This window comes from Carcharodon carcharias, chromosome 32 (assembly GCF_017639515.1).
Source record: "Carcharodon carcharias isolate sCarCar2 chromosome 32, sCarCar2.pri, whole genome shotgun sequence".
NCBI lineage: Eukaryota > Metazoa > Chordata > Chondrichthyes > Lamniformes > Lamnidae > Carcharodon > Carcharodon carcharias.
The window spans coordinates 21708823-21720723 of record NC_054498.1 but is presented as its reverse complement, the minus strand read 5'-3'; positions in this window follow the sequence as shown (position 1 = coordinate 21720723).

Here is an 11901-nt window from a genome sequence, read left to right as displayed (position 1 = left end):
TTTTTTCCTGGGACTCACCTATTTTTAAAAAAACACTTCTGCATTTTGCAAACTGATTTTTTTTTACAAATAATCTGCATGCACAAATAATTTCACTCTGCTGGTATACATAACGGCCAAAAATGTAAGATGACAAACGATTTGCATATTTTCAAGTATGTGCCTGATCTTTGCACTGTTCTGTCTTGCCTTTTGAGGTCTGAACCAGTAAAGGATTCTGACCCTGCTCATCTCTCCCATGGGGTAGCACTGGTTGAGGAGGGAGTTGATCAAAAGTTTCTGGATAATGGAAGAAACAGCAGCGGTAGTTGGTGCCTGTGTGCTATCTTTAAGGAAGGAGCTGTGGCTGTTTTTATGTGCCTTTCCAGGAATAATTGTTTGAGGGGGGCCAATTTCAAAGACTGATCAGTGGCGAGACCCTTTATGCCCCAAAATTTGTTCCATTGCAGTTTCTGAGGCTGTCGATGAACGTAAGTTGTCTTAAGTGTCTCCAATGTCTGCCAGCTGCTTACTGTTTCGTTTGTGTAATCTATTAGCTTTTCCTCCTTTGCTGACACCTTCATTATTCACAGGACCACAGTGGATTGTGCCTAGCTTAGCAGTTTGATTTTATTTTCCTCTGGACACAATACATCTATTCTGCACTCTAAGATCCTTTATACAGAAGGATCTTAGAGCCTTGGGTTCATGGAGTGTTCAGTCCAAAGTGCTCTGCTGCCTGGTGAACCTCTTACTTTTGCCTTGAAGTCACCAAACGTATTCACGTTTTTCCTGTTGAAGTGCCAATTGTCTGTAATGACTGCAACCCCCAGTGTTTCTGCCCATTCACACTCCTCAATTGCAGATGCTGATTCTTTGGACTAGTTTATATGGAAGAGAGGTGAGGTTTGTAGTTACGGTATTTGCAATAGTAGACCATACTGTGCTCAATTGAACTTCATGTCTTCCAGATTTTGCTTGCTTTGCTGTTCCAAAAAAATCTGAGACTCTTGCCATTAGTCTCCTACTTGGGGCTTAGGCTCAAGCACTGTATAATTACGTTTTTTAACCATTTTGAATTTTCCTTGCCAAATATATTGATGCGTGCCAAATTTTACCACTTACCAGACAGGAATTACATTAGACAGTGTAAGGCTGAACTGATTATTTGCTCTGCTCTGCTATTGGATGTCTGTGTATGTCTAGTGGCAGAATTACGTATTGTAGTTGGCAGGAAACTGTCTAAAACCCATCAAAGGTCGCTTTCCATCTTCGCCCCCTCCCCCTTTTCAAGTTTTACTAGCAAGTATGTATTTTTTAAATCCCTACAGGTTCAGTATTTTTTTTTATTGCATAAGCTTTGCAATGCTGTCGGTTTCTATTCAGACAGAGTTCTTGACCTTTGATACTTGATGCTTCAGCTTCTGTTTTAATAATAGTTCTGTTCTTCCCTGAGATACTCTCTGTTCTTTACTAGCTGGTCAAAGATCAGTACCACAGTGAACGAAAATGCCTTGCTTTCAAGCGAGTTTACATTGAGATATTCAGATAAAAAAAGAACAATTAAATAAAGTATTCTGTACAAACCAGAATCAAATCTTACTTCTAAAAATATTACCTTCTACTTAAGAGTGTTTGTTTCTCTTTGTTCCACTGCTCTTCTTCTGTCTCAAAATCGTAGATCCGAGTGTCCACTCTCCAGCTATATCAGCTACTGCGAGGCAGGCAGCAGCATCCCCCCCCCAGATTGTACCATAACCAAGGAGACAACAGAATGGTTGATCTTAAAAATTCAGAAGCACGGGAGCTCATTTTATTCAGTGCCACTGAACACGTGTGTGCTTCCGTGCTCTGATTAATTACTTCTCAAGTTATTTCACAAGTGTAATCAGATTAAAAACAAAATTTATAGAACAAAAATGGGTTTGATAGAAAACCTGGCTGGTACTAAATTTAAGCTACGAAACAGTTCTTGAAGTCACTGAAAACTGAGGCAATGGGAGTTCAACTGATATAAATATGCATGAAAGAACACAGCTTCAGAGTTACTACACCTTACTACAAAACACCACTATTGATCGCTTTAGCTCTTAACCCCGTTTTCTCTTTCAGCAGTGTTTTGCCTCCACAGCAAGTGGCTACACTTGAAAAGTAATTGGCTGCAAGGTGCTTTGGGATTTTCTGAGGATGTGGCTACTGATGTGATGAATGGAAGTTCATTCTGTATAATTTGATGCGAGAATACCATGTGTGACCTTTGTGCCTTTTCTGCTATAATTTAATCATAAGTCTGCCAAAATCCATCTCCCACCAAATACAGTTCATCTGTCACTGACCTACATTACCTCCTAGTCCAGCAATGCCTTGATTTTTAAAATCTTTTGTTTTCAAATCCCTTTCTGGTCTCAACCCTCCCTACCTCTAGCTTTCACATACAACCATCTGAGATCTGTGCTGCCCTAATTCAAGCTGTTGAGCATTCCTGATTTTAATCAGTCCACCATAGGCCGCCGTGACTTTAGCTGCCTAGGTCCTGAGCTCTGGCATTCTCTTCCTAAATTCTGTGTCTACCTCTTGAATGCTCCTTTTGAAACTTAACTTCAACCAAGCTTTCGGTCCTCGCCCTAGTGTTTCCTTATGTGGATCTGTCAATTTTTTATTCATTAACACTCCTTTGAGACATCTTGCTGCAATAAAGGTGACACTAATCTACTTTATCATTTTGAAGATTACCTGGAACATTAAAAATCACCTTTACCCATAACCCCAAAAGGAGAGACACATTATGGACATGAGCAGTTTCCTATATAATTTCTTGGTGTGGCGGCTGATATGTGATGTGCATCAATGCATATGTTTTATAATGAAATATGGAAGTATTGATCGAGTCAGGCAGCACCGGTGGAGAGAGAAAGACAGCATGTCAGATTAATTACCTTGCATTAAGTGTTTCATAATCTTGAGCAGAAAATAAGGATTGAGAAAAGACATCTTAAAATCAAGTGGTTGGGATTCCTACACTTTATGAAACTTGATTTTTCCTCTCGACCCATGTTATTAAAAGCACTGGCAAAGTGACTTCAGTGTAGATTTCCCAAATGGGCTTTAAATGAGTGATTCTTTATTAGCATCTGCCTGATTTTGTGTGGTTAGCTTCATTTACATAATGTGGGCAAGTTACCAGACTCTGTTCAGCTTGGCAAAGAGCTTGCAGGGTGTGGGGTTGTTTACAGGGAGTGATAGATTAAATTAAAAGTTTGCAGATGCTTTTAAGTAGTCCCCTATGGCAGCAAATGCATTGGTAGCTTTTATTACAAAAGATTTCTAATTTTTTAACGTACAGCTTGCAAAGGCAGTTTGGCTAATGACTGGTACAATAAATATGGAGGCAGGAAACCAAGTCTGGCTAAGTAATGAAGTTGTGCAGCACTGAAACCCTGTGTTTCAAGGGTGTGGAAATGGTTCTGCATGAGGTGATGGTGAGATCATTGGTCCTGCTTAAGATAGACATTTCCTCTCCCCCACTATTTCCATCAGAAATTATTGAAACCTGTCTGGAAGAAAGGAGAGGAGTAGGTCATTTGGGCTCTGGAGCCTGCTCCACCATTCGATAAGTTAATGGTTGATCTGATTGAGGCCTTAACTCCACTTTCCTACCTGCCTCTCATAATCTTTGACCCCCTTGTAGATCAAAAATCTGTCTCACTCAGCCTTGCATATGCGCAAAGACTCAGTCTCCACTGCTGTCCAAGGAAGAGAATTCCAAAGACTAATGCTAGCCACAGCCCTGTTTAGCTCCATTAGTGACTGGGGATGGGTCAGAAGGCTCACTGTCATCCAGCATACATGAGAATATGCTGTCATTGTACTGTTGAACCATTGTGATGAATTTCTTAGGGCAGTCAAATTTCTCCATTACCTTATGAAGATCCTCATGGTTAACTGCCAAAGGCTTTGGTCAGGTCAACAAATGTGGTGTGGAGGCCCATGTTCTGTTCTTGGCATTTCTCCTGGAGCTGTATAAATGCAAACCCCATATCAGTGGTTCCTTTTTCTGAAACTGCACTGACTCTGGCATCAGATCCTGGTCGAGATGTTGCACTAAGCAACCCAGAAGGATTCTGGCGAAGACTTTGTCGGTGATGGAGCAGAGTAAAATTCCTCCCATGCTTGCCACAAGATTGACGTGTTCCTTTCTTCTTGCAAAGGTGGACATTTGAGGCATCTTCCTGTATGATGGTTTCTTGCTTCCATGTAGACTGAAAGAATTCAGTGAGTTGCTTAACCAGGCATTGACCTTCAGCCTTGCAGACCTTGGCTGGGGTAGCATCAGCTCCTGGAGTTTTGCTGATAGAAGTTTGATTACGTTTGTTGTTTCTAACAATGGGGTCATCAAGTTGATGGCAGCTTGTTGATTGCTTCTTCATTGATGGATGAAGGCTGATTAAGGATGTGGTTAAAGTACTCTGCCCACCCTTCTAGAATTTTGACTTTTTCTGTGAGCAGTGTTGATCCATCAGTACCAAGGATTGGTGATGAATCCGTAGACTGGGGCCTGCATACAGATTTCAGAGCATCATAGAATTTCTTTCCAGTCATTGTGGGCTGCATATGACTGAAGTTATTGCTTTCTGATTCAGTCAAATGTCTTGCGATTCTGAGCTTGTATTGGATGGCCCTGCAGATGTTTCTGTAGGCATTGTGCTTAGATAGTGATGACTTGTATTTGAACTTAACTTTGTAGTAGTTTCTGGGTTTCTTCATTGTTTTCATTGAACTAATGCTTGCGAGAGGTAGATCCAAGGGCCTCTAGAACAGTGAAATACACTATATCCCTGAAGGTCATCCACTCGTCCTAAATGCAGTTGAGTGTCCATTCTTGTACACAAATTACACTCTAGATGTTCAAGAGATTCCTTCATACAGCCTGTTTGAGTCTCGAGATTTTACTGTACCTGCATGCTAAGTTTTTTTATGATTCATGTACAAGGACACACAGATCCCACAGCATTCTTCAGTCTCTCCATTTAAATCTTTTTTCTCCCTATTACAGGGGTCAACATCATTTTTTCCTATATTATACTCGCACCTGCCACATTTTTGCCCATTCACTTAACCTATCTATATCCCTTGTATCCTTACAACTTGCTTTCCCACCAATCTTGGTATCGTCAGCAAATTTAGCTACAATACAGTTGGTCACATCATCCAAGTTATTGATATAGATTGTGAATAGTTGAGGCTCCAGTACTAATCCCTGTGGCACTCTACTAGTTAAAGTTTGCCAATCTGAAATTGACCCATTAATCCCGACTTTCCTAATCTGCTATCCATGTTAACATATTGCCCCAACACAATGAACTCTTATTTTGTGCAGTAACCTTTTATGTGGCACCTTCATTGAATACCTTTTGGAAATCCAAACACTACATATACTGGCACACCTTTTTGTTCAACCTGCTTGCTACGTAATTTGATTTCTCTTTCACAAAACCATGTTAACTTTGCCTGATTGTATTATGATTTTCGAAATATCCTACTATCTCCTGATGACAGGTGTGAGGCCAACTGGCCTATCATTTCATACTTTCTGCCTTTCTCATTTCTTGAATACAGAAGTTACATTTGCGGTTTTCCAATTAGCTGGGACGTTTACAGAATCTAGGGAATTTCGGAAGATTACAGCAAATGCATCCACTATTTCTGCGGCCAATTGTCCTATGCTACAACTACATTTCCTTTTTCTGTCCCCACTTGAATGGCCCCCTGCACCACTGTGCTGTGGTCAGTGTGCTCATTACCACCACCAGCCCCCCCCCACCCCCCCAGCTCCAATCCCGCAGTCCTTGCTCTTGTCCACACAAACTGCGAGAACATCAAGGCTGAGATCTTCAGAGGTTAACTGCTTTACTGTTACTGGGCGATGGTGCACGTTGGCTTCAGGCACCTTTTGCAGTAAGTGGCGTATTTCTTTCACTGTCTCCTGAGTGATTCAGATCTTTCGCAGGCAACACTATTCAGGGAAACCCAGGTAGCTGTAAATGAGAGTTTGGGGGTAGTGCTGCATGGGTACACTTAGTATTGTCATCCAAGTCAGGTTATAGAAGCTATGTTGCTTTTCCTACAGAAAACAATGCCATGGTAAAGTCAATAATATCAATATTGCAGACATTTCCATTAAAAAAAATGGGTATATGAAACACTTGGCACAAAATCTCCTGAGCAACGATTCAAATGTTGCCAGGAAGACATTTGGAAAAGCAGTCCTAAATCTAGCAATGTGTATTTATAGTTTTGATTTAATTAAATTGACTTCTAAATATGACATTAAAATCTAGAAACCCTGGGCTCCATTTTTATATTAATCTATTTATGGATCTGAGCTAGTCCTAAACAGACAGGGAAATGGCTAAATGAAAAAAAATGCCAAAGTCTGGTTCACCTTCCATGCTAGTCCTAACATGGTACAAAGATGGAGTTGTTGATTAAGTCATGATCAACATTATCTAGCCCATTTTTAGAATCCTAAAAAACAGCAATACCACTGCGCAGCCTTCTCTTTTTCTAATGAGAATGTGCCCAATTTACATAATTATTCCTGAAATCAGTACCTCCACCTACTCAATCTTTCGGGTTACTCTTCTGTATCTTTTCAATGGAGGTAACCGCGATACTTTTTATTTGTTCTAGTGATTAGATGTGGACACAGTATTCTCAATTGCAGAAGAGACAGGATTACTTGACTGTATTACTTAAATATTGCACACAGGTGCCTGGAAGATTAAAGAGTGCTACACGTGTAGAGATCCCAAGCTGCCTGTATTTCCAATTGGCATGGCATTTTTGTGTCTGTTGACAGCCTGTGTAATGAAACAGAATTGAGGAACTATTTGCTTGGGGAGCAAATGTATGGTTGGTTATTATTTAACTAGTTTATGCCAGAAGTGTGATGGTCAATCGGCTGCAGGTTTGCCTGAAATATAAATGCATCTGGTGAAGAAAATTAGGTGTCGGCTCCAGCAATATGTTCTTGATTGGACTGTGGATGGAAACATTTTCTCTGAGGACCAGTAGATCATGGGTAAGTAATGGTGTATTACCAGACATCATATAAACAAAGCCAGTAATAGCATACATGCATTTGGAAGCTGCTGTGCTCGTTATTTTGGTTTTTGATAAAAGTTCTTCCTACAGCCGAAAACATTTTGTCATGGAAAAACTGAACCCTGAGGATAATGAGCCAATCTTGCTGCACCGCATGGATTGAGTTTGTAACATTCATATGGTGTAATTGATTGGATAAGGCACATTTGGACTGCTTCAAATCATGAACTGACCTCTTTGTTTTGATAAACAGAAATCAGGTCATGACTACTGCTTTAAAACATCTTGCTTTTATTATGTGAAAGCAAATTGAATTTTTGAAAATCAAAAGTACAACATTAATGGTCACAGTCAAGTCTGAACTATCTTGTTTGATGAGACATTGGCTTTCCATGAACTGACAGACCTTTCTCCTGCTCTGCCCTGTTGAAATTCCAGTGCCAGATTCAGATTCCTTGGGCTAGGATAGAGAGCAGGGGTTGATTGGGTTCCTAAGATTTGTCTGAAGATTGGCTGGCTCTTTGGCTAATTTAACCCAACTGATTTGTATTAGAAAGTGTAAACTTGCATTTAAATGAAGCCTTTCACAACCTCAGGATATCCCAAAGCACTTTTTTGAAGGATAGTCACTGTTTTAAAGTAGGAAATGTTGCAGCTGATTTCTACACAGCCATGAGATAATGACCAGATGATCTGTTAGAGTGTGATGTTGACTGAAGGATAAATTTTGGCCAGGACATTGGAGAGGCCTCACCTGCCATAGTATACTTTACGCCTCCCTAAGATGGCAGCCTGAATCTTGGATTAATGTCACATCTGGAAGATAGCACTTCCCACAGTATAGCGCTCCGTCAGTACCGCACTGAAGTATCAGTCTATGTTTTGTGCTCCAGATTCTGGAGTGAGGTTTAACCCACAACCTTTTGACTTGGGTGAGGGTGCCACCAACTGAATTTGATTCTCCTCCCATTGTCCTCCTGTTGGTATTGCTGAACAAGTGGTTTTCTTCTCATCATTGAACTATTTGCTGACCTCCAGCTAGGTTTTTTTTTCCTTAATGTAATTTTTCTTTCAAACTAGAGAAGCATTCATGTCTGTAGCTCTGCTGTTTCCTGCCTTGTTTTCTGGCATTGAACCCAGCTGAAGGTGGGCCTGTGCCAGGAAATGTAGATGCTTCAGGGCCTGGACAGGCACTGTATATTTTGGGTGTACTGCTCCAGCTCAATGCTAGAGCAGGATGAGCTATGAAAATTGGCTGCTTGTCTTTAGACTTCACTTTTAACCTTCAGATATTACATTAATGGTTTAGTGTTATTTTGTGAGTCTTCCCTAGAGCATTGTTTTAATATAAAAAGGGGAAGCCAGAGGCAGCTCTTAATTACAAGTTCTACAAAATTGACCCTGGTGATTAGGAAAAGAACATGCATTTATTTAGGGCCATTCATATCCTTGTGAGATCCCAAAACATTTCACAGCCAATGACTGGTGAGAGTATAAATGCTCGGAGAATGTGCCTTGGGTGAAAAGGTAAAACAGTAATAAATTTCATCCACTGTTCAAAGTTCTTTGGATAAGTGATAACTACGGTAGCCATAGTGGTGGGTAAATCCTTGGCTGTGATATTGTTGGATTAATGTAGAATTTTGAGGTGTAGGACAATTTTTGCCTTTTCTGAGTGGCTAACAAGTGTTGAGATGTTCCTCTTGGTCATGGTCTAACCAATCATAATGTGCAGTTTAGATTTGTAAAGAAGGAAATAATTTACATTTTACCTTCCATGAAGTGCAGTTGTGTTGACAGATATATTAAATGGCAGTTTCCATTCCATTCTCCCCCAAATCATAATGTTAGGGGTGCCATGAACAACAGGAGCTTGCCCAGGTTTAACAATTACCCTTTATCAGATTATTTCACAATAGAAACAGGGGTTTGCCACAATGCAACCTTGTTCTTTCTAATACAAACATTAGCAGGCCTACGCAATTGGACATTTCATGCATCACAATATATACACTCCCTGCCCCATTCTACCATCTGTAAGATCATAATACTAGTCACTACTCCAAATAATTTACAAATCATAAGTTTTCACAGAAAGAAAAGAGACCAGTGATAGATAATGAAAATAAAGAGTTGGTTTTGTTTGCCAATGGGAGTGTTGCTGTAAATGTAACTATAATTGACACGACGAAACTGCCAACCGTCAGTAAATAATATGAACATAGAGCCTCTCTGCTCTGAGTTCTCAATCAAGCAAGACCAAAGACAATGGAGCATCACAAACATCCACTTGAGCAGCAACTTGGCTTAATTTAACTGAGACCAGCTTTCCATATCAACTAACCATACCTATTAGATGTAACAACTGAAATCTAATAAAACAAAACACAAATGGAAGCATTAGCCTGGCAATAGATCTATAATTTTGGAAGCTAGAATTCAAAGGCTCTCTGTGGTTCAGCCTAGGTGACTACCATCCGAGACACTGATGGCTGAAGCCCATTTTAAAATTCCGTTGCATATATTAGGGTAAGTATTATAGTCTGGTTTGTTATTAGCTGTCATCCTGTGAAGTTAGAGGCAAGCTCTAATACCAGCATTTGCTTCTTTATTTCGTTGAATAATGGAGCAATTAAAATGCCCAATGCCATTGAGTTATACCTTTAAGAAGCATGGAGAGAATAGAGCAATGCACAGTGTAGCAATGCCAGAAATAGAAACACAAAGGGCTATCTGCAAATCCAAATCAGATGGTGTGACTTGCAGTGGAAGCTTGTAGGTGCTGGTGTCTCCACACACCTCTTGCCCTTGTTCTCGGTCGTAGAGTTTGTAGATTTGGTGGACGTTGGCCGAAATTTTGGCGATGGCAGCCACGGTGTGCTATTGATGGAGGACATGAAAGTTTTAATGCGTTGGTTGCGGTGCTGATCAAGTTGGCTGCTTTTGTCATGGATGGTGTTGAGCTTCTTGAATGTTGCAGCTTGCACGCTCCCAGGCATCGCACTCCTGACTTGTCCCTTGGACAGGCTTTGGGGAGTCAGCAACTAAGTTACTTGCTGCAGAATTCCCAGCCTCTGACCTGCTGTTGTGGCCATAATATTTACAGTAGATGGCAGCGCAAAAGTTGGCCTGACATGGAAGATGATCTCATTTTTTCAGCGCCAAAAATCATACTTGGGCACATAAGTTAATCTCCCTCCCCTGCACCTCCTTTTTTGCTAAGCATTGCTATACCCGCAATAGGAGCTGGCCACAATTTTTTACCTCAGGAATGCACGTTTTACTCTTAAGTCAGCACATAAGATCAAGCAGGCAATATGGCTTGTGTTGCCAAGATGATGTGTGGGAGTTTGAGACCTGCCCACACAGAGCAGACTGCGCATGGTGAACGATGGATGGAAATTAGTCATCTGGTAAAAAGAATGAAGTATGAAACTGATTTCGAGTAAAAAGTTGTAATATTTGTTAACTTGTCAAATAACTATGCTGCAGCAAGAGAATTCAGTATCAGTGGGGGGGGCGGGGTGGAAAAGAATGTGTGAGATTGGAAGAAGAAGGAATCCACCTTGAAGATGTCCAAGACCAAATGTGCCATGAGAACTGGCCTGATCTTGAGAAACATGAATTGGAATGGGTTCTTGAAAATCATCAGAATGTTTGTATGTGGGACGAATCAAACCGAGACTAGCAAAGATTTCAGAGCAACAGCTAGTTGGAGCAGCCGCTTTATGGAACAAATATGTCTAGTGTTGTAGCTGAAGGCAAGATTTTCAGACTACCAAAAGACCTCTACCAAAATTACTGGTTTCCAACGATTCCCCATCAGACAGTGGCAAGAACATGAGTGTTCATTATGTCCATGAATTTTGATGTGCCCACCAATTGAACTATGGAGTGGAGAAAATTTGAAAATGGTTCCAGTGAAAACCACAGGACTTAAGACACGATTCACAGCGACACTAGCCTGCAAGGAACAAAGTTCAAGCCTGTGGTAATTTTCAAGCATAAAACCCTGCTGAAAATCCTGTGCAGGAGTTTTTGTGGGTGTCCATGACGACAGTTGGCTGGATGAGAACGGAGTTAAGTTATGGGCTGATGTGTGGAATGGGATTCCCCCTGGCCTATGTAAAGAATGTAGCTTATTAGTGTTGGACATGTTCAGATCCCACATAACCAATGAGATAAAGAGGCACCTACAAAGAAATAACACATTGCAGTTATACCAGGGGGCCTCGCATACATAGTTCAACCTTCTTGAATGTGTGCCTCAACAAGCCATTCAAGAATCATGTTCATGGTGAATGGAGTATGTGGATGGAGAAAATAATCTTCAGAGTGGAAATATATGTGCTGCCCCGCTTGATGTTTTGTGGATTCGTCATCAAAATGGGATTCTGTTAATGGATAAATTGTCATCAGATGGTTCCAAAAATGTGGAATATCCAATTCGATAGGTGGAGAGGAAGATGACTTGTTGTTGAGGGATGTTTCTGAAAGCGTCAAAACCTGATCGTCATAGCCAAAGTGACTCTGGATGAATTTGATGAACTCTGCTTTGGATGCCGAAGGCGATGAATTTGATGCGTTTTTTAAACGTTTTGATTGTGGTTAAAGGTATCCCTGAGGAATTGGTTCATTCTGTAAAATGTGTCACATTGATTTAATTTTCTTTACTGACATTGTTATTTTTCACATTTCAAAATGGTGACCACCTACACTAACGCCGTCAGTTCACATTTTATACTTTGCATAAAAGTCGATCCCTGTTTTTCTGGAAAGATTTTTCGAGGCGTCAATAGTTGACTTTTTTTATATACT